General features: G+C 41.7%; 1 protein-coding gene across 3 annotated transcripts in view; it reads left to right on the top strand.

Moving 5' to 3' along the window:
* The window catches only part of apba2b (amyloid beta (A4) precursor protein-binding, family A, member 2b), a 54,643-nt gene that overhangs the window by 276 nt on the left and 32,768 nt on the right, over window positions 1-21,599 (top strand). For 2 of the 3 annotated variants that reach the window (XM_062384703.1, XM_062384685.1), the window contains exon 2: window positions 12,430-12,480. The exons of the other annotated variant lie outside the window; for it this stretch is intronic. The gene's annotated coding sequence lies outside the window, so the exon portion shown is untranslated. The remainder of the gene's footprint in view (window positions 1-12,429; window positions 12,481-21,599) is intronic. 3 annotated transcript variants of the gene reach the window in all.

Here is a 21,599-nt window from a genome sequence, read left to right as displayed (position 1 = left end):
GGATAGATGCTGATCTCCCCGCTGCCTGTGGATGTGTAGCCTGGGCGTCGGTGCTAGCAACTGGGCACTGACCGATAAAAAAACAAACGCATCTGTGGGTTGTGGAGCGGGATCCGGATTGAGCGGTGTTTAAGAGACGTTATGTGTTCGCACCTCACACTTCGAACCCGCGGTGGTTCATCCCTGCGCGGCCCCGGTCTACGCCTGAATGTGTCGATTGTACTTCTGTTAACCACAGGCCTTTGGTGTCTCATCCGATGGGGAAGGTCATCAATTTGTACACGTCCTCAATGGTCCGGTTCCTGCATCGTTTACACCTCCATCTGCAGCTGCTCTGAGTTATTTGTCAGGCTTTTCCCACTCTCATATCTGCTCCTATCTTTATTATTCATCCCTTTAACATAAACTTGTCTAATTTAATGACACATGCATTTTCATTTCTCCCATGGTGCCAATCTATCAAATCTGAAGTTGAACACTTGCTCACTGCACCCCTGCATGGAGCCTCTACTGTAAGGATTCAAGTTGCGTTGGTCCTCAGTGAAATTTATCTGAATCCTACACATGGTGGAGGATTTGTTGGTTTGTCTGTATTTTGTTGTTGTTGTTGTATTGCTTCCCTTCAGCGCCTTGCCTGCTGTGTACCTCTCTGAGCCAGCACCAGCCACCGGGGAGGGCAGTTGCTGACAGGCGTAGTGTCTGGCTGTTCATTGTTCAAATGGAGCTGGGGACATGGCTCTGCAGCCTCTGCTTTGCATCATGCAACGTTCCACCCGAACCATCTGCCCCTTGCCCTCGCCCAGTCATGCAGAATGCTCCTCGGTCAGCCACTGTCCACTTGTGATGTGATATGTCTCCGGGCTTTTCCGAAGTCTTGCTGTGTTAGTTTTTTCCTTGTAGCACTGAGTGTGTGGTCCCTGTAGTTGATGCAGTCAACAGTGGGAAGACTATGCACCACATGTTAACATGCGTCCGTGTAGTAGCAGGAAACCTTATTGATGATACAGTAGGATTTAGATCTTTATGACTTCCATTCAACATTCAGCTCTATTTCAAATGATAAAACATGATTGGTTGGCTCAGGTATATATCATCTTTTGCTCAAGCTGCATCAAATCTGACACTCTCATAGATGCCAGACGTTCCCCTAATATGTCCAATTGTTTTTCATCATGATCCATTAATTATTTTCTGGCAAAATAACAAAATGACCATAAATGGTTAGTTGTTGTTGTAAACATAGCCTCTTTGGTGGAGGTTTTCATACAACATGATTGGTTGAATCATTAGCTCAGCGATATCTAGATATATTTAAGTATTCCGCCAAAATGAATCTAGAAGTAAATATTTGGATTGGAGGATTCTGAGAATAAAAGCAAACAGTTTGGAGATAGGATGGAAGGAGCAGGGAAACCAAAGCTGTGGTACAGTCGAGGAGGAGAGTGACGACCAGGACTAGGGAGGATGAGGGCGGATAGAGGACAATAATGTATGGCTCTTAGAGAAGGTGAGGGGCCCCCAGAGAGCCATGATGGAAATCTATAAGGCCTTGGAGGTTGCACACAACATGTTGACCTGCGTTGCTGTGGTGAAATGAGGAGAAGCTCAGTTTTCATCATTATCCTGCTCCTCCTGTGGTTTTGGTTGGTTTGTCTCTTTTTCCACATTGTCCTCTTGTGGATTTATCTCTGTTACAGCCCCGTTGCGTCTCTCCGTCTCTGTAGCCAGGGACAGCTTTTCTGAGTAGCACCTGCACTGAAGGACAAACACCCTCCTTACAGTCTGCTGCGTGGGCTCTTACTCCTGCTGCAGCCAGAGGATGCTAAATCGGACTCCGATGGGGGAAACAAAATAGGGCAACTGCCTCGAGCCCTGCTGCACAATTTATGAAGGAATAACAATTTGGAAATGTGTGATAAAACCATTATCATATCAGGGCAATAGATCTAAACACCAGGTCTGATCAAACAACAGTATCTCTTTAGCAGGAATGAGTGTGTCTCTCTGTGGCAGCACGAATGGCCTTGCTGCAAGGGAAATCAGTTATCTGTTACATAATATCATATGTAATATCTTCTTAAAAGCTTTACTCTGTACACTATGGATTTCACGTGTCGTACATTAACATTGTCTCTGCTGTCTAAAACATCATAGTGTGGGCGGAGGGAGAATAACACTCTATCGTGCCCTCTGGCAAAAACATGATTCCTAGATGATAAACCTACAGATGAAGCTACAGGGTGGGTGTTGGATTTGCATGCAGCAATACTGTTAAAAAGGCAACTGCAATGATGATTTATGAGTAGGCAAGGTAAGTGCTTCTGCAGTGTTATTACGGACAATTGCGGTTCTTTAGAATTGCCTTGTGAATGAGCAATTGAGGCAAGGAAATTTCTGTCTATCACAGGATTGAGCGTGTGGACTTTAAGAGCTGTAAACCACACAGCCGCTGTGGTAACTAGCAAACAGAGACGTGCAGAGGGATTACAGAGTTTTACACCTTAAAGCTTGTTGTAGGTTAATCCACTGGAAATGAATTTATTTTAACATAATTATTTTACCTTTTAACTTACAGTCTTTAGTTCGTCTGACAGAAAAAGACTGCATGACCACCCAAAAAAGGAATTAATTAACTGCATATGTTAAATATATTTCTTATCAGTGAGGTACAATCATTTATTTAATTCTTTACTTCTGTCATCCTTTTCAGAGACCAAGAAACTTGTTTCATCTAACTTACACTCAAAACCCTAAAGAAGTTCAAGTACAAATGCATGTGTGGCATTTTTTCCTTGATACTAAGATAACTAGAAGACTGCATACCTCCGGCAAGGCTTATTACTTATCTCACCATGTTAAAGAAAGTGTGAAAAACATCCCGGATTCTTAATCAGAATCCACTTTAGCATTTAATGGATTTTCCTTGGGTCATGCACCACCACTCCGCTTTTTATTTTTATCTTATTTAATACCTTTGGACTGATCCTGCTGACAGAAACACAGACAAACAAACAAATATCAAGGAAAACAACAACCTCCTTGATATAGATTATTATTCCTTGTGCAGAATAATTTTGCGTTTGTTGGGAGTCATCCAACTTTTTGATTGTTTCAGCCCTATTTGGACTCACAGCCTGCATCATACACACCACTCTGGGCGCCATGTTTGTATGCATTCATGTGCCTGGAAGTAAACGTCAAGCTCTATCTTTCCAATGCTGATGCATAAGAAAATGGCAAATTGTGATTGGCTAGGCAGCCGAGAGAAGTGTGTCATGGCTCCTGGTCACGATGCTGCAATAATGTATGACTCATTAATTTGACCATAACAGACCAAAATATCTTGACCTCTCACCGCAGCATTATTCACCGTCTGCAGAGGGTATATGTCCAGATGACATCATCACTACAGTCTCTATGCTGCTTTGATTTCCCAAACACTGAGCAGCAACATGTAGAAAATAAGATGGATAAGACTCACATGTATATTGTTTTAATACACAAATTTTAACTGAGTAACTATTAACGTTTCAAGTAAGTGGTCATCAGTAAGAGGACAATTTTTTCAGCACAGCTCTGCTGGTGGAAAATATACAGAATCTGTCTATTCTTTCTTTACTATTGACCTTTATAATTTCAAGCTAATTTGAAATAGCACTATGAACTAAAATATCTGAAGAGAGACTCAGTGATCGTCCTGCATTGACTATCTGCTGGCTGCTCTGTTTGCATTGTAATATAATGACTTTATTCTTTGGCTATTTGCTTCCAAACAGATGTTATTTTTTGACTTTTTTCTGTGAGTCTATGGTTCACTCACACTTCACAAAAATCTTTTTTAACTAAATGACTAAATGATGAAATGACTTACCATCCATCCAGTTGATGCGGCTCTAAATGAATATTCACATCCCATCTACGAAGTTGACCTTTTGGATTTAAAATTCTCCACAACCCTAAAAAATGCCATGTTATATAACAGTTAGTCAATTGTCTATAAGCATGAAAATATTTGCAGGAGATGTGTCTTCCCTTGTTGTCCAGCTCATGCCACTTCTAGTATTAAACACATTATATATGACAGCCATATTAGTTCTTCTCCGGTTATTTTGACATTGCTGTCGCGTTTGATTCGTGTCTTTCCTTGAAAGTGTGATCTTTGTCTCTGCCTCTGCTGTGCTTTAAAAAAATCTCTCCACTCTTGATCTGGAGACAAATCTATTGCCTGATGTTTTCATTTACTTGCTACTATGATCTCTTGGCTTGGTCGGTCTTTGAGAGGTTGATCGTATTCTTCATGAAGTGTGACTCTTAGCTCAGTGACATGACCCGTTATTATCTTTAGTAACAGGTAAAGAAGACTTGTAGAAATCCAGGTCACATCCTGTGGATCAGACAGGCGTGGTGAAGGGCGCGCTGTTTCAAGATTTTGTCTTTTCATCCTTTGTGACGGTTCTTTAAATGTATGCCAGTCTTTGAACCGTAGATGCAATAAGCTGAAAGAACATTTGGTCAGAGATGAGGAACCTTGTTCTGATGATGAGCTTTTTTACTTCTTAGCTTACGACAGGACATTGTGGGTCTAATGGACAAGTCATGTTATGGGTGCCCCAACACATGTGACCCATACTATCATGACAACCGTATAATTGCTTTTTAAGATTTTACTGTCAATCCTGTTTAAGCCAAATGTGCCTCAACCATTTTGGTTATCGGGTCAGTGCGAGGGAGTGCGGGAAATGACGAGCACTAAATGGTCTGACCAGCAGGGAGTCGACAAGGGACCTGCTACTCAAGGCTTATGCACCATCATGGTATGCGTCCTAATCTTTGGTTTATCGGCTCAGCCCAATGTTGTGATTTGAAACCCTTTTAAAAACATATAATGTGTCTGTAGATTATAAAACACAACTCAAATTGATGTGTCTCTTGGCATAAAGATGATGCTGAAGCAAGCAGAATCATATGCTGTTTCAGAGAGTTCCAGTATCCACAGATGATATCTTCTGGCAATCCCTGTACTATATTTACAGTGAGCTCTATCTGGACCTGTTATCAGGTTTTCATTTCAAACTGAATATATTTTTGGGACGTGGCTTGCAGTGTGAACCAGGTGAAGCAAGGACCACTTTTCTTTTCCTTGTCTGCCTCAGCATGATGTTTTATCATAATGTACCCCTAGTGGAAGTTTTTCAAACCTTACTCAGTATGTTTGCTGAAGTTGCCCTCATTAACAACAATGTCAAGTGAACAAACATAATCACTCGATGTCTTGTGTGAGTTGTAAGTAGTTGAAACTGCAGTTCATTTTCCCAAGTGTAGTTGTGTCCCTTGGATCCAATGATGTGAGGTACACACCTCCTTTTATTGGCATGCAAATTAGTCCAAATCAGTTTGACACTCTTTGGTTTAATCAGGTCAAATTGGGAGGAAAGCAAAATGGTGAAAAAGAAAAAGCGAGAAAAAAAAATAAAGAACCACAGAAACGCTTCTCTCGCAGTGCTCTTTAGAAAGAGAAACCCTTTCTCAGCTGCATTAATCATGGGTGACGCAAAATAATCACTCCTCGACAACATTCAGGGAGAAAGACTTGGAGAATAAGAAGCACTGAAACAGTGATGACTGGTTCTGTCTGACTTCTGTCCTCTTTGATATATCTGATAAGGCTGATCTGATCAATTTGACCAGATTAAAAAACCTACAGTGCAATTGTAGGTACTAGGGTTTGAACTAGTTCGACATTGGGTACCATTCTTTTTTTCGGTACTTCACTAGCTCTGTAGCATTTGCTTACTATAAATTGGTATTCAATTAACGGCACTCTTGTACTATTGGTGTTGACTAGTGCTGATAGAAATGCTAAGCTAATTCAAAGCAAGATAGTGAAAAAGGCCAGTTATCTCCAGGAACAACTTAATCCAACCAGCTAATTACCTGAAGATAGCGATGTCTCACTTCTCAACCATTGCCCAGTTTTCCTTCGGAGCCTCGTCAGTCTCCTCTTCTGTCCTCCCATTGACCTGGAGTATGAATTTACATAAATATGGCGACGCCTGCGAGCTAGTTCTGGCAGGCAACACGAGCTGCGCTGCGCCAATCATGTTACATACATCATGTGACATACATCATGTGACATACATCATGTGACATACCTCAGTCTCCACAACCATCTATAATACACACCCACCTTATCAGGTGGTCTATTTAACCAGAGAGACATTTCCCATCAACCCCTCTTGCTCGCACTGCTGCTGCAGTATTGCTTCCTGTTGCTACAGCCCCTCCCACACCCCAGCATCCGCCTGTAGGCTCCAAAGGGGGGTTACCAGTATTTGCTCATCACTCCCATCATTCCTGTGTAATCATATGGGGGAGTGATTGAGTTGGAGCCTAGAAGCCAAACACTAAATCTGTTGTAATAAATATATTACTTGATCGAACGTGAGTTGTCTGACTGAACTCATGCTCTCTCTCTCTTTTGCTCTCTTACCCTTTTGCCCAGATGTGCTCACAGGTACCAACATTTGGCACAGTTTAGTTGAACCTGAATCAGTTGGTAGGATGGAGTATAAAATCTGGTATCCAACCCTTGTAACTTCACTATTCTAAACCTCATGAGCAAGAAGAGATTAAAATATTTGAAAGATTATTTAGCTTCGGAGCTTAGGGATGAACATCTTGTCAGTGTGGGACTTGATCCAAAATGGAATTCAAATCTATTGAATTTTGTGGTACAATATGTTCAGAGTGCAAGAACATGAACACAATTAAATCATAATGATACAGTCAAGACCACTAAACTAGAGCGGTATTGGACAACTTTTATATGCTGCATTTACTCAGCTGTTCATCATCCATTTGGCTCTCAGCATGTCTTCATCATGTGCTAATATGTTTTCATGCAGTTCTAAGGCAGCATACAGCAAATGGTAATGGCCTTCAATTTAGAGAAGAATAAGGATTTAAAAATGTTTGCAGACAAAAGAGGCAGATATCGTTACCGACCATGTTAAGGCTCTGATTTGAAAACATGTCGTTTCATTAGCGCTAACTTTGACTAAAAGTAAGCATTGTTCGTTTTCATGTTATGTGAGTTTGTCTGCTAACGTTAGTGTGTGCATGACCTTAATAAACCCATTTTACCTTCCCTTCCTGCTGTGCCGTGTGTCATAAGACGACTCCGCTCCCTCTGTATGCTGTCACTTATCTCATTACTTAGACCTTAGATGCATTCACCAGACCTGCTTATTAGGTACCACATTTGTTTGAAGAGCAGAATGGCATTAGCATTTAGATGTGCAGAGAGCTTCACCTGCTGCTCCTGCCTTTGTTGGGCAGCACAGACAAATTCATGAGTTTCTTTTTTCAGGACGGACAGATGGCTGCTATGCGAAGAAACTGTGTTTTTCTTTGAGATGCAAAGGTAAATGTTCTTCTGTATAAAATGCATCATGCTGTGATAAAAAATTACTTCATTTGAATAGCACTTATCTAAACTAGGTTGCAAAGTGCTTCACAAGAATCCAGGGGAAAAAGATGAATTAACTAAAATAAAAGGGATTCAATTCATTTCAATTTTAAGAGCCAAATCATAACAAAATAAGGTCAAGATCTTAAAATCTTTAGAGAAACACAACATTATCAAATGAGCGAGCATCATTGTGAATCCTGGCAGAATTCTGTACCAGCTTCTGGGCCATTATTTCTACAGCCAGGCAAGTTTGTTGATTGACCACATAGATGATTTTTCTTTTGTGGTGGAACTGAGACCAAAACTGTGATACAAATGTCCACAATCTTGTTGTTGTGATACAGAAAGATGGACCTGTGACACCTCTAGCCTCGTTGTACCCCCATCCAACTCCAACCCTAACCTGTTGACCCCTGCTGCAGTTGCACCCTGATGAGCTCTCATTTCTGAACAAATGTAACAATGCAAATCATTTAATTGAGATTGTGTCTGAAAACATGTAACGTGCTCACTCTGAGGTTAGAGTTTGTGAATACCACAGGAGTGTTGCAGCCACGTCTAAGGAACACTGTAAACTTGATAGACTGTATACAAATGGCCCATCTGGAAGTCCCTGACACCTGATTTATATTGTCAGTAAACATATTCATGAGGCAGCTCATCAGGCTCACCTTAACCATAACCATCTCCAAATGTGGTTGTAGGCTTTAAAATGTCAGTTCACAAACTATTTGGTAATGACACAGAGGGTTTGGTAAACACCTCTCAAGGCAGCAGTGTTGTGTAATGGTAGCTTGTTTATTTAAAGAGTTGTCAATCAACATGTTATTGAAAGCAGTTTCCATCTTTATGTTTTGTTTTTGTTGTGGGTTTTACCTGTTGTTTACGTTTCCATCAGGGGTTGTTCCCTTTGGGCTCATTACTAAATATCAGAGGAAGCCATTCTCCCTTCTTTAGTTGTTTTGCATACCACAAGCACATATAGAGCTTAGCTGTTGCTCACTTATTGCTCTGGGACAGGACGTCACATCAGCAGGGCAGTGAGCAACCTTGTAAAATGTTGACGCAGTGTTAAATGTCGGGGAACAGCTTACGCAAGGTTTTATAGCGAGCAGGGAACTGTGCGCCCTTGCCTGTCATGTGAGACAAGGGAGAGAAGTTTGAGATCAATGGGGATAGATTTCCTGCTGAAGATTGGCTTTGATGAGCTCAGTTGTCGGTGTTCATACAGGTGTGTTGTCCATAGGTCAGCTTGTTTTTTATGTGTTTGTTTTGTCCTGACATGAGTGTACACAGTAGTGAGGCATGCTGACTTTTCTCATCAACGTGCTGTTCCATCATATATTATCCCATAGGACTGAAATCCAATAATACCCGTCACTACTCTTTATAAGTCTTAGTTAATAGACCAAATGAACAATCGACTGATTCCTAAATAATAGACAGGGCCATCAAAAATGATTTTAGTTCAATTCTTAATTGTGTGTTTTAAGTCTCGTAGTAGCAGTAACAGTCTCTAAACGTTTGGGTTGTGATTTGTCAATTAAGTGATTAGTCAAACAATAATTCTGTAACTAGTTGATAATCAGGTTCAAGATGAAATGCGAATCAGTTGATTGTTTCAGATTGTCATTATCTTTGGCCACTTACTGAAAGGACAGAATGTTAGAGAGAGAGAGCGAGAGAGAGAGAGAGAGAGAGAGAGAGAGAGAGAGAGAGAGAGAGAGAGACAGAGAGAGAGAGAGAGAGAGAGAGAGAACATTACTGTACATTTAATATGTTGCATTCTGGCTCAAAAATAATTATGATTATGTCACTCCAGGGTTCTAGCAAATTATTTAATTATTTTAGTTTTCTGCTTAATTTTATATTTACCGATCAAAGCATTAATCAGCGACTGCTTTGGCCCAGGTAAATATGAAACCCTTCGGGGGGGATATCATAAAGTCTACTTCTGCATAGTAGCAACATTTTGGTTCCTTTGTGTATAAGGAGCCACAGTGGCCTGTTAAGATTTGCTCTTTTGATTTATATTTATTATAATTTTGACCTACACTATGTTTTCTGCTATATCTTATGTTAAGTGTCAAGCCTGAACTTCTTCTGTAACAGATAATAATGCTAAACAAGCCTATTCATTGTTTAAGAAACTTGTGTAACTATATGTTACCTATGCATCTTGAGGATGGAATAAGCACAGGGAGAAGAGATACAGGTGATGGAGTTGTCTCATAATCATTCCATGGACCTTTGACTTGTTATTTTCTTGACTTGTTCATTTTCCTCTGTGAAATTCTCTGTTTTGTATTCGTTCACATGCCCATGTGCACTTTCCTCGGTTGGACGCTCATGGTTGATTGTTGCTGTGCAGTATAACAGCTCTTGTCTGTAATGAATCTTGACTTTGGCAACTGAATCCAGGAAAATATACACAAACAACAATACCAGCAGTTAATAATTAGATGTTTCTCAGTACCAAAATCGTGAAGCAAATATGGTTTGGCTTTATTTATCTCACAGTTCCAAAGATAACACACCACTGGGAATAAGGCAATACAATTGTGTTAAGTTTCTAGATTGCAGCAGTCTTGAGTATCCTTTGGATTAGTGGTGAGTGTGATTTGCTGAGTGTTTTGTCTCAAACGCTGTTTAGCTGCAGTGTGCTGCAGTGTGAGTTGGACCTGTGGGACCAATACAAGCCTCAGGGCTGTATGCAAGTAGGAGGGGAGTCATGGTGAACTAGAGCGGTGCTGAGATGAGAGAGGCTCTGCCATTATAACCACTCCTAATGCACTCCTCTCTCTTTGTTGCGTTTCTCATGCATCTTCTGTGGACAAACATCTCTTCACTTTGTGGGGACACACCCAGCATCTGAAAATCACTGAGTCATTATTAGATACATGTCTTTTTCTATGTGTTATGACTGAAAATGAGGGGAAAAGCACATGCACAATAATGCCGGCATTTTTTTTAGAAATCAAACTGGTACCAATTTGACATGATACGCAATCCTTTCAAATGTATATGAGCGTTCCCTCCTGTGCATGCAGTCAGGTTGAACACTTGACGTTACTTCTTTTGTCTGTGGGGCCTCCTCTACTGCTGCTAACAGCCCTGTTTTTGCAGATGAGCCTGTAGATTTGTTGTCATTGAACCGTATGGTACGGCAGCTGCATGGAACAAAGACGAGAAACAGCTTTACCTTTGTTGGTTACTTTGCCATCTGTGCTTAACGGCTTTGTTTGCTAGCATCCTCCAATTTCAAATCAAAACAAAGACTTACTTAACTTTTCAAGAGGGCATACAGTGGGCCAAGCTGGCAGTGATCGCCCTATTCTGCATCATAAGGCAAACTACTTCAGATGGTCTAATGCGCCCATGTTCAAATGAATGTTTGAACTTCATGGAAAAAGTGAAAGCCCTAGTGTATAGTAGTCATTTATAGCATTTTATTTTGGTATACCAAAATAAAATGCTACAAAGTTCATTTTCAGTTCAATCGCTCATTTGTATCTCACTTTATTCCCTGACTCCAACATTTGGGCAGATAAATCAATGCATCTCAGCTGAGGACCATAACATGTACGTTGTTTAGAGTTTTCGTTTACAGCCAGCTGTTTTTGAAGATATTCGGTCACTTTCAACAGTAATTCATGCATAATGACGTGTAAATCTCTTGATATGGTTTTGTGTCATCTCATGGGAATCGCAGCGGATTAGCTATTCTGTTATTTGGTAAATAGCTGCCACTGTTGATATCTTCAACACTTTTTTATTGCCGTCTGAGGGTACAACTTCACTCAGCACATTCCCAAGTGGCTGCAGTGAAAGGGCCGTCATACTGACACTATGCTGCTGCTGGTGTGTTTTCTGGTCAATCTGAACCAACTGCTGAGTCGGGACAGTAACCTTGAGGCTGTCACTAGGGTACTCAGGCCACGAGGATGAGATCTGACATGTGGTCTTGGCTTCGTGGCAGATGGTGAAGCCCTGCTGACAGTTTTGAAAAATACAGCTGAGCTAATGTAGCTTCTTCACAAGGTTCTGCTGTAGAAATGTTGTCACAGGGCACTTCCTCATTTAGCCACACAATTGTCTCAAACAATGCAGGTCCAGAAAATGTTGCTTCTCAGATGCTTTGGTGTTGTGATTGTCCACAACGACTTTGTTTGGTACTCTCCGACATTTTCATTGAAAAAAACAGTAACACATTTGACTAACTTTACCCATAGTTCAAGAGGGTATGCCATGGGGTGAAAGCGATAGTGATTGCACTCTGCTGGATCTGGAGACAAACCACCTCAGACGGTCTAATTCCTTGTAGACTGTATAGTTTGAACTCGAACAGGTCATTACACCTTGATTCACACTGGGACATACTTTGGAATGAATCTTCAAATAAAAAAAAAAAAGGGACAGCCCTGCTGCAAGGTGATGAAATGGTTTGTGGTATTGCTGTGGTGCGATGGTCTGTGTGGATTGTACGTGTTCCCCTAATGTCTGCATGGGTTTTAACAGGCAGATTGGGGTTAGGTTAATAGGAGACTCTAAATTGAATTTGAATAGTTATATGTTGGCCCTACGGCCTGGCGACCTGTCCAGGCAGTACCTAGCCTGTTATTAAATGTCAGCTGGATTTGAGTTAGAGATAATCGGTGGATGGATCTATATAAATGTATCTCCAATCCAACATCATCTTCACTATTTATTTATTCCTGCATTGCAGCAGTGGCAGCTGGTCGGAGTTGCGGTATCGCAGTTCCATCGTCCTGCACTGAAGATATGAGATTGTCATATCTCTCACTGCTGTCCCATTTGACCTCATCTCCACTGGTACTTTCTGCACATGCAGGCAGGGGACAGTTCAAAGCTCAGTGTTGATGCCGACCTGTGTGTGTCTTACTGTGGGTTGTCAGTTTGATGCTCAGCTTGACGCTCTCTCTCCTTTTGTGCTATAGGTCATCGCCTGGAGCACATAAAAGAGCAGCTCGTCCTACCTACGGATATCAGTAAGTTAGCTTCACTGTGCCCTGGCATACTATGACAGTATAATGGTGTACTGAGTACTCTGGTAGGAATTCTTACAAGATATAGTGTCACAAGAGTCACAAGAAAGTGATTTTAGTCCTCCCAAACTGTAGAGACGGTTAAAACTTTGGCAAACTTGCAGAACAATTATGACAGGATGACTTCTTCCTAATGTGTGTGTTTCTGCGCACTGCTGAACTCAGACCTGCTGCTGGGTACTGAGCAGTGAGCAGGCATAGATGCAGCAACCTCTGGGCCCGGGAGACATCCTTAACGTGCCTGGCTGTCCACTGAGTCTTGCCATTCTGCGATACAAACAAACAGCAGAGGGAGGAGATGAGGAGAGGGGGTGTGACTAAAAGGATGGAGAAAAATAGTGAAGAAAAGAGTCGAGAGATTTGGTTCTGTAGAGGTTGATTTATAAAGGTAACACGGAGACCTTTTTCAGTGTGAAAGGCTGAATTCAAAGCTTTTATCTGTTATTTTATGTGTGAGAGTATTTAAAAAAGCAGAACACCTCTCCATAAGTAATGCTGTTATGGCAGACCCAGCGACAGTGCTAGCACATTATGTTGGTCGTTTTCATAAAAATATCAGACTCGTACAGCTTGAACATTATTATATTGCCGCAGTGCCCGACAGAAAAACACAAATTTGGTGATATGGGTGTTTGTACTTTCCCTTTATTTATCTTGGCTGTGTTCGGCCATATTCTAAATTGTCCTGCTACAGTTTCATAATGACTACATTTGTTTTTATCTTAACTTGCTGCTTTGCTCCGTTGCTGCATTGTACAGTGTGCAGGGCTATCTGGCTGCGTGCTTGCTATTGTCCATTGTCTTTCAGGATAGTCGGTGTACCTGCCACTCAGAATCTGTTGCGTGTGAGAGTGAGCTTGCACATCCCCAGACAAACAAAAGTAATCTCCTTGGTGGGGGGGGGAAATATTGTTAAATATCTTGTCCACGTCAAGCTGATCTTTAGAGGCACCAGTACAGGATGAGATGAAACGGAGGGAGAGCATCGAGGAGGCAGAGCATCATGGGAGAACTTGGCTGAAGACATATTGCAGAGGATCTAGGAAGCGCATGCAAAAGCAGTTGAGCACCGTGTGTTGAGCTTCTCAACGCTGCCTCTGCTCATCATTTATTAAACTTCATCTAGAATATTCATCCACCCTGGTACAGCCTCATCCTCCTAGAGCGAGAGAAAATAACAGTGACTGTATCATGCTGACACGAGAGGTGGGGAAATTAATCGCCTTTAGGAAATAATCAATTCATGTTTTCCGCTACTCTAATTTTTTAGAGATTTTATTAGTCACTGTAGAGTTTATGAGGCACATATTTAAACATATTTGTTCATCTTGTGCATGTAGTTCATCTGCTACACAAAAAACGAGACGTGCAGGGCATCAGGGTTAAAGAGACCGGAATTATCCAGATTCATGATCCAACACCATTGTTTAATAACTAAATACATGTGCTTATCAGTTTTTGTGAGAGACAGAGAAGGGCAGACACACACACTGAAACACAGGCTGCAGACAAGAGGGAAGTTGTTCCCGCAGATATTCACACAACGCAGAGTTTCATTTTACTTCACTGTTGCAGAACAAGCGACGCCCTGTTTATCGTGGGACACAAATATTAATTCAGCAGGTTTTACATAGAGATCAGCTCTAAGTGTGATTGATTAGAAAAAGAGTGGAGGAGCAGAACCTCTTGTTGTTCAGCGGAGTAGTGCACCTCGATGCTGCCAGGCAGGGCCGCCCTGATGAAGGCTGAAGATGCAGCGCACATGTCTAAACTGAATGGAAGTCAATTCAATGTGGAGAGCACTGACCACTGTTACAGACTGACTGTTGTAGTCGTATTTTATAATTGAAAACCTTCTTTTGAAAATTTCAGTAACAGTAACGTCTTTTATACTTTTTTAAAGCACAAATCGTGGGGCTAGTGGATTTGCACATCTCTCACACAGTGATCAAAATATTGAATCATGTTAATAAAATTCTTTGATGAAATCATAGCCCTCTGAATCGGAATCAAATCGTGTGGTGCCTCCCCTAGCTGACACTCATCACAAAGATTCTATCCACTTCAATATCAGCCATAACTGACCTACTTCTTCCATCCATTTCCATTGGTCTGTATATGCTTTGTTTTCTTTGGACTTTGACGTCATCCCCTGTGGAGGGATTAAAGAGATACAGGGCGGGGCTGTTTGTTCTGAGTTTCAGACTGTGGGTCTGAAGGAGTTCTGACTCCAGAACCAGATTATTGTCATGAGCCTCACGCACACAAACACACTCATACTTGAGTAGGTCCTTAATCAGCCTCAAAATAGGTCCCCCATCCATCTGCATGTCACTGATAGTGTTTCTGGGAAATTCATGGTTGTTATGAATTCATACAGGGAACTTAGCCCAAGACTAGTTTTGGGGAGAGCTGCCTTTTGAATTTGTGTCAGTGCAGTGATGTGTGCTCACTGTGCCAGCTGCTCTGCTTCACTTATTCCGATTAAATGCTTTGCAGAGGGAAGGACAGACACAGAATCTGGTGGTCCCCGAACTTGTTATGAATCATCAAAAGCCACAGTGTGTGCAGTAACTGTGTACCAAGAGTCACTGGGGAGGTTGATGCCCTGCTGGGAAGTTAGTCACATGCATCATCAGACTCACTGTTAACTGTGCGAGGAATCCTCTGCATTTTACTCCCCATGAATATTTAAACAAAAATATCAGTCGGTCAGTATTTAGTGTATACATCCAGTTGTATTGTTTGTGTACATGCTTCATAGCATGCCAACCCAAGAGCACACAATGTGGGAGGTTGCCCTAAATGTTTGAGGTCCTGAGAAGGCTGTGAACAAAAGCAATTAAACTTTTATAGTTTCCATCAAGGCAATCTGACATCACCCTGCTCAGCTGGTAGGCCTGCATGGTGTCCCTCTACCGCCATGCAGCACCATACCAACGTTTTCTGTGGGATATCTAAAAGCTCATAAGACCAACCGCTCTGTAAACAATTCATTTTCCGTGATTTTACGAGACAAAAGTATCTTCACGAACAGCATCATTTGAATTTACTCTTAATTCGATTTTTTTACTGCTGCATTACAGGAATTTCTGGTTATTAGCTAAAGTAACCTGATAAATATTGTGAATTTTTCCTAAAAACTCCTTTGAGTTGAGATAAGAAAAAGTTCAGGGCTTAGGGTCAAATAGGGAAGACTGAAGAGGGACACTGCTTTTTCGTCAACATGCTCATTGAAGCCTCAACAAGTGAACATCCAGCTGAAGGACTGCATTTGTATCCACATGGTAACTGCACTGACCCGCGATACTTAAGCGACAACTAGATAGGGGAAAGGTCCGCACTGCAGTTTTACAGCCAGGCAAAAAGACCAGATACAGAGTGATGTGATGTAAGGGGATTCAAATGAGAGCTGCAATAATCCCGATTTCTGTGGCCATGGTATCAGCGCAGCTGTTGGCTCTGTTTGTCCAGCCAGCGCGGCCGAGCACTGTCCGAGCCTCCTCTGTCCTTGCTGTCTCTTATGATCCCTGGATCCGTCCTCAGGGACAGTGAAATTAGTACTCAGCACACCACAATGAAATGACTTAGGCAATGTATCTACAAGCTGCCATCTTTGGCATTGATTTATTTCTCCTCCGAAAGTGACCTTCCATGGAATAAATAAAAGCACGGCAGTTCACTCAATGGGCAATTAGAACGTACTGTTGGAACATAACTCTGGATTTACAAAAAGGCTCCAGATGGTTTCCTTTTGAGAAAATCCACTGAAATCATGTAATGGTTATGCTGCTCTCTCTTCAGTTCTCTGTTGTTCAAGTGAAGGCAATCTGGGCAGTGGCAGATGCAAAGTTCAACGAATTATGTCAATAATTCTCTTCTGCACTTAGTTTAATTAGTCATGAACCGTTGCTGCATTTGTCGTCTCATCCATTTCATAAACTTGAGAGCATGTAAGCATTAACGTCTCATTGTGACAGCCATCAAAAAATCTGCTGGCAAATAATGTCTTGCTGTGTGAAGTCTGACATCTGCAGTGCCCAGATTGATGGTGCTTTTTTTATGATGTGTGTCCCTGTAATCTGTGTAGTTTGCATTTCTACTTTGTATATCTATCATTTTATACTCCACCGCCACTGGTTTATGCATTTTCCTGATGTGCTAGTTTCTTTATAATGTTAAAGCCATTAATACAGTTTTATGGATAGAGTTACTACTGTAAATCAGTGACTTCAGTTAAATGTATGATTTGGCTTCTTTCAAGTCTGTGACACGGCTCGACATTCATTTGCACACACAGCACAGTTCTGTATAGTCTCCTTTTCATTTCCTGGCACGATGCTGCAGCATCTCAAAATGCCAAACAATCATCGGCTCCAGCTTCTCATCTGAGAGGATCTGCAGCTTGTTTTCTCAAAACATGAACATAAAATGAAAGACAATTAAGGAGGTCACCTTGAACTAATCTATCTTTTTTCTGACATTTGTTCACTTAACTATTAATGTAATCAGCTAATTGAGAAAATTATGACTAGTTGTAATCCACAAACTGTATATGAGGGTTGTGAGTTTTAAACTTTGTAAGTTTGAATGAATTTTGCTTGTCACACGAGCCTGCTCTATGGCTAATTACAGATAAGCACACATTCATCTTAAGGCAGTTGCATGGTACAAAGACATCGAAGTGTTTTGATAATGCACTTCAAATACATTTTTCTCAAAGAGGTGTTCCGTCATTTTAGATCATCACATTTATGTTTGTACATGTAGTCCTCATTTATCCTGGAAGTTTGGGTTTTAATTTGTTATTTTAATGCAATAAAAACAGGGTGATTGAAAGTTGAGACTGAAGATTTTTCCGTTGAGTTGATCAGCTCCATCCCCAGATTGCTACTACGCTGGCTCCCAATGTACAAGAAGGCACCATTTTTAATTGGGATATTTTGCCTTATTTTTCGATAGTGGGAAGAAGTGGACACGTGTCATCCATCTTTTATTTAGAGTCTGTTTTTCTAACCCAAGAGTTAATGTTATCAGGTCTCATCATTTGCCCACAGTCAGTCTCCCAGTCAACGATGGTAAAATAGCCTCATCAGAACCTTGTATTTTGGGTCTATTCTTTTCTTTTCTTTGTTCCAATTTTTTTGTTTCAACCGAGTTTAACTCGTATTCTCCCTAAATCTACAGCAGATTGTATGTGAACGTTTTGTGACTTTGTCTTCTCAAGGGATATTAGTGAGTCCTGTTTTTAATCTTAGTCTCTTTGACAGCTTATTTGATCTTAATATATTACCCAAGTTATTATCTCTTGACTCAATGGGGATTTGAAACGAGAGAGAAAAAGGAAACAGATGTACGTATAGACAGCTGTGATCAGGTCTGTAATCCGGCATATGTTTATTTTATTTTTTTACGCCCACCAGGGCATAACCAGTGTTGGGATGATGCCATATGTGAACAGATTAATGTGCTCCCACCTTGTCTTGGTATGACCCTGATTCGGAGCCAGCCTCATCACTAAACAGAGGCTCCAACTGCGTTCTTGTTTCGTACGGTTTCCACCGAGCGGTGCTAGTGAGATTTCCCCAATGAAATCTAGGTTTAGCAAATCCCCAATCTTAAAATAGCTTTGAATCATACATTATTACATAGCGGGGCCTGCCTCTCCTGTCAAACTGCACTTTCTGACATGATTTCTGTCTCCTTGTTTTCTCCAAGCTTCCACATCTGAAAAGATTCCCCAACGTCATTAGCATGGCTTTATAGTTGATATGAAGAGACTCACAGGCTTTTCTCTCTCTTTCAAAAGTAAAATGCACTTAAAAATGAACCTTTGTAGATTATGCAACACAAAGGAATAAATGTTATAGTTTCCAGTTGTGAATAGTTGTTAGGTTTGGGTAAGGCAAGAATTGCTCATGGTTATTATGGTTAGGGATAAGGTTTTGGTTTGGCTGTAAACGGTGAATAGCAGTCAATGCAAAGTCCGGATATAGATAGCTGTGCAAACCTGTGTGTGTGTGCTTCAGAGGGTCGGCAGATTTCCATCTTCCATCCCGACTCTGCGTGTTTCCCTTGGGGTCAGTAAAGCATAAAGGATGCTGGGAGGTGTGACACCCTTCTCCTGATCCTGCCACTGCTTCAGGAGGATTGATGTGACAATTTCCACACTTAGGACACACACATGCCCACGCCACACTCAGGCAGTCAGGTGCAACAAGCTAAAGCCAATGTGTCAGCTCGCACTCACTGTCGTACAGATCCGAGACGCAGGTACACACATGCACACACACAGATAAGCGAAATGCCAGCGCTACATGGGAGCGCAGCCATTATCAAAAAGCCGAGCGTCTTTTGTGTCGGTCTGTCTTTTGTTCCTGTCAGGAGCGGTGCTGCTCCTCTGTGTGGCCGAGCAGCCGCTGTCTGTGGGATTAATCCTCAGTCTGTCAGCTGGCCAGCGGTGATACTGGGACCGAACAAAAAAGTCGCACAAAAGCGTCGCAGGGTGCATGCTCTCACGCTCCGTTTCAGGAGGAGCAGATGTGTGCAGGTTGGACGAGCAAATCACATCAACACCGCGAAGGAGAAGACGAGGAAAAGCAGAAGATTCATGGGAGCGTCATGCATTGTTTTCATTCCACAGTTATTTACAGTCAACACTTTGTTCTGTTGTTTTCAAGGCATTTAATTTGCAAATGCATGTATAGCATGTATAAACAAATATGTATAGATGAGGAAAAAGGCCGGGCTCGAGCTGATGGAATGTGCAATACGGGGTGTGTGTGTGTGTATGTGTGTGTGTGTGTGTGTGTGTGTGTGTGTGTGTGTGTATGTGTGTGTTTATGTGCGTGTGTTTGTGCACTTGTGCGAACGCTGATGAATATTTCCCTCCTCTGTTCCCCGAGGGGCCGGGTGATTGATCGTACCCAGAAGTTGTTTCATGTGCCTGCCACCAAACTGCATTAGTGGGCCCAGCCGTTACCACTCAGCCCGTCTGTCGCTCAACAAGATAAGGGGATATTTCCTGGCCCCGATATTGCTCGCTCTGTTTTTGCGCCGTCACTGGTTACAACGACCGTCACCACATTCAATGAATATCATTAGCATTTTTTCTCTGAATTCCGTGGGCGAGGGGAGACAGCAGTGCAGGAGGAGAACTACACTGTTTTTGCCGGCGGTCAGATATCTGAGCGGACTACTGGAGAATGAAGGGACCATGGCGGTGCATTGTCCAAACTAGATACAATTATGAGGAGACTGTCGATCATCCAATATCACCTTAACAAGAAGTCACTCGGCTCAGCATTTTTTTTAGCCGTATGCCGTTGTTCGGGCATAAAGGATCAGACTGAGGTTAAGAGAGTGAAGGCTGCTGAGAAATAACCGCTGTTGATTAAACGTTGACAAAGAACCAGGATTAGAGGCCAAAGGAGAGAGAGAGACCGTTTCCAGTCAGGGGTCGTTCAAAAGGACTGTGAAAGACGTCTGACTGAGGGATCAGGTGGAGCATTGTGTCAGCGAGGGAGCAGTTTCTCACCTTCATCTCGCCCCACTGTAATTGACAGCTCAGGAAGATTGTAGCAGTATGGGTACAACGTGAAATGACTACTGTTCATCTGGTGACATTTATTCGTGTGGTTTTACTCAGTGGAACTAATGGCCACACAATCCTATTAATACTTAAGACATAAGCCAGGATGTGTTGCAGATGTGCAAAAATTATGACAGTAGTATAAAGTCTGCTCTGGGGTATTATATGATTTTTATGGTTGGTCTACTTAGTTCTGAGGGTCACCACTGACTGGATTCGATGATATGGTACATGCTGCCATCGCTCTGTTACATAAGCTGTTTCTCAGACGTGAAAAAAAAATGGATCTTGAGATTTTCATTGACACTGGCATTGGCCCTTGTCACCAGCAGGTCCCAAATGAGGTGGTCTTTCCAAATTTACATATTCATCTTCTGCTTCTGCTTCAATGTCACCTCTGTGTCCTGAAATATTTGTGTTTATGCATCAGAAAGGTCATCAGAATGTTAGAAAGGTCATCGACAAGTATCTATAAACTAGTATTCATTTCCTGGAGCCTTAACTGAACCATCATCCTCAAGTATCTGGTCATTGACACACCATATGGCTTTTAATCATCACCATCTCCATAATCTGTGTTATCCCCCCTTTTTATTTGACTATTGGATTAATATCTATTGATTGTGTTGTCACTCTCTAGTCTGGTTAAGCCAGAGCTGTGTGAGAGGATTTGTTGTTGAATCCCAAAACAATTTTTTTTCCTGCTGCTGCTCATATGTTGATGTTTTTGGTGGCAGTGCAAACAATGAATGGGTGTTAGTGTGACATCTAAGCCGCTTATACCGTTTTACCTCAAGTTCCTGGTTTTTACAGATTCTAAAAACGTAATGCTTTTTTATCTGTCTCACTCATTCTCATCAGTAACCAAGCCCAGTTGACTGCCTCAATTAAACCTGTGAAATCGTCCCAGTATGGGTCTCCCTCTGGGGACATTTAGCTGTGTTAAGCTCTCTGCACGCTGGGCTTGTCGCCAGGTAAACTTTACAGAGTGTTTCATGTTGCTTCTTCACCCCATGGACCACCTGGCCAGGCTCACATCCAAAAAACTGAAATGTGTTGGCACTGTGAGTTAACCTGGTTGATAATTTCTCCTTTTCTTTTTATCTAGTGGTCACATGCAGCATACTTTTAAAAGGCTGCTCTTTATTCAGCTGATATCAGGGCTCCAGATTAACTTTTTACAGTGGTTGCACTGATTCACCTCAATGTTTTTCAATACCTGACACTTTGAACACTTTAAAAATTGTAATTCTCAATTTAAAAGAAACCATCTTTTAGAAAAATTGTATTTGTACGTGTACTATGGCCTATAAATTTGTCCATGTCCCATTTGCTAACGTTGAAGAGCAGGGTTTATGATCTATCCTGCAGCCAGCCACCAGGGGGCCTTCAAGAATAATTGACTTGTCATATTGCCCTTCTTAGTATCTTCTTACTTTCAAAGTATGTGATCTGGGTCTAGTGTGTCAGC

The sequence above is a fragment of the Platichthys flesus genome, chromosome 1 (assembly GCF_949316205.1).
Source record: "Platichthys flesus chromosome 1, fPlaFle2.1, whole genome shotgun sequence".
In the NCBI taxonomy this organism is placed as follows: Eukaryota; Metazoa; Chordata; class Actinopteri; order Pleuronectiformes; family Pleuronectidae; genus Platichthys; species Platichthys flesus.
Note: the sequence above shows the minus strand (reverse complement) of the source record. Positions and strands in the feature narration are given on the sequence as shown.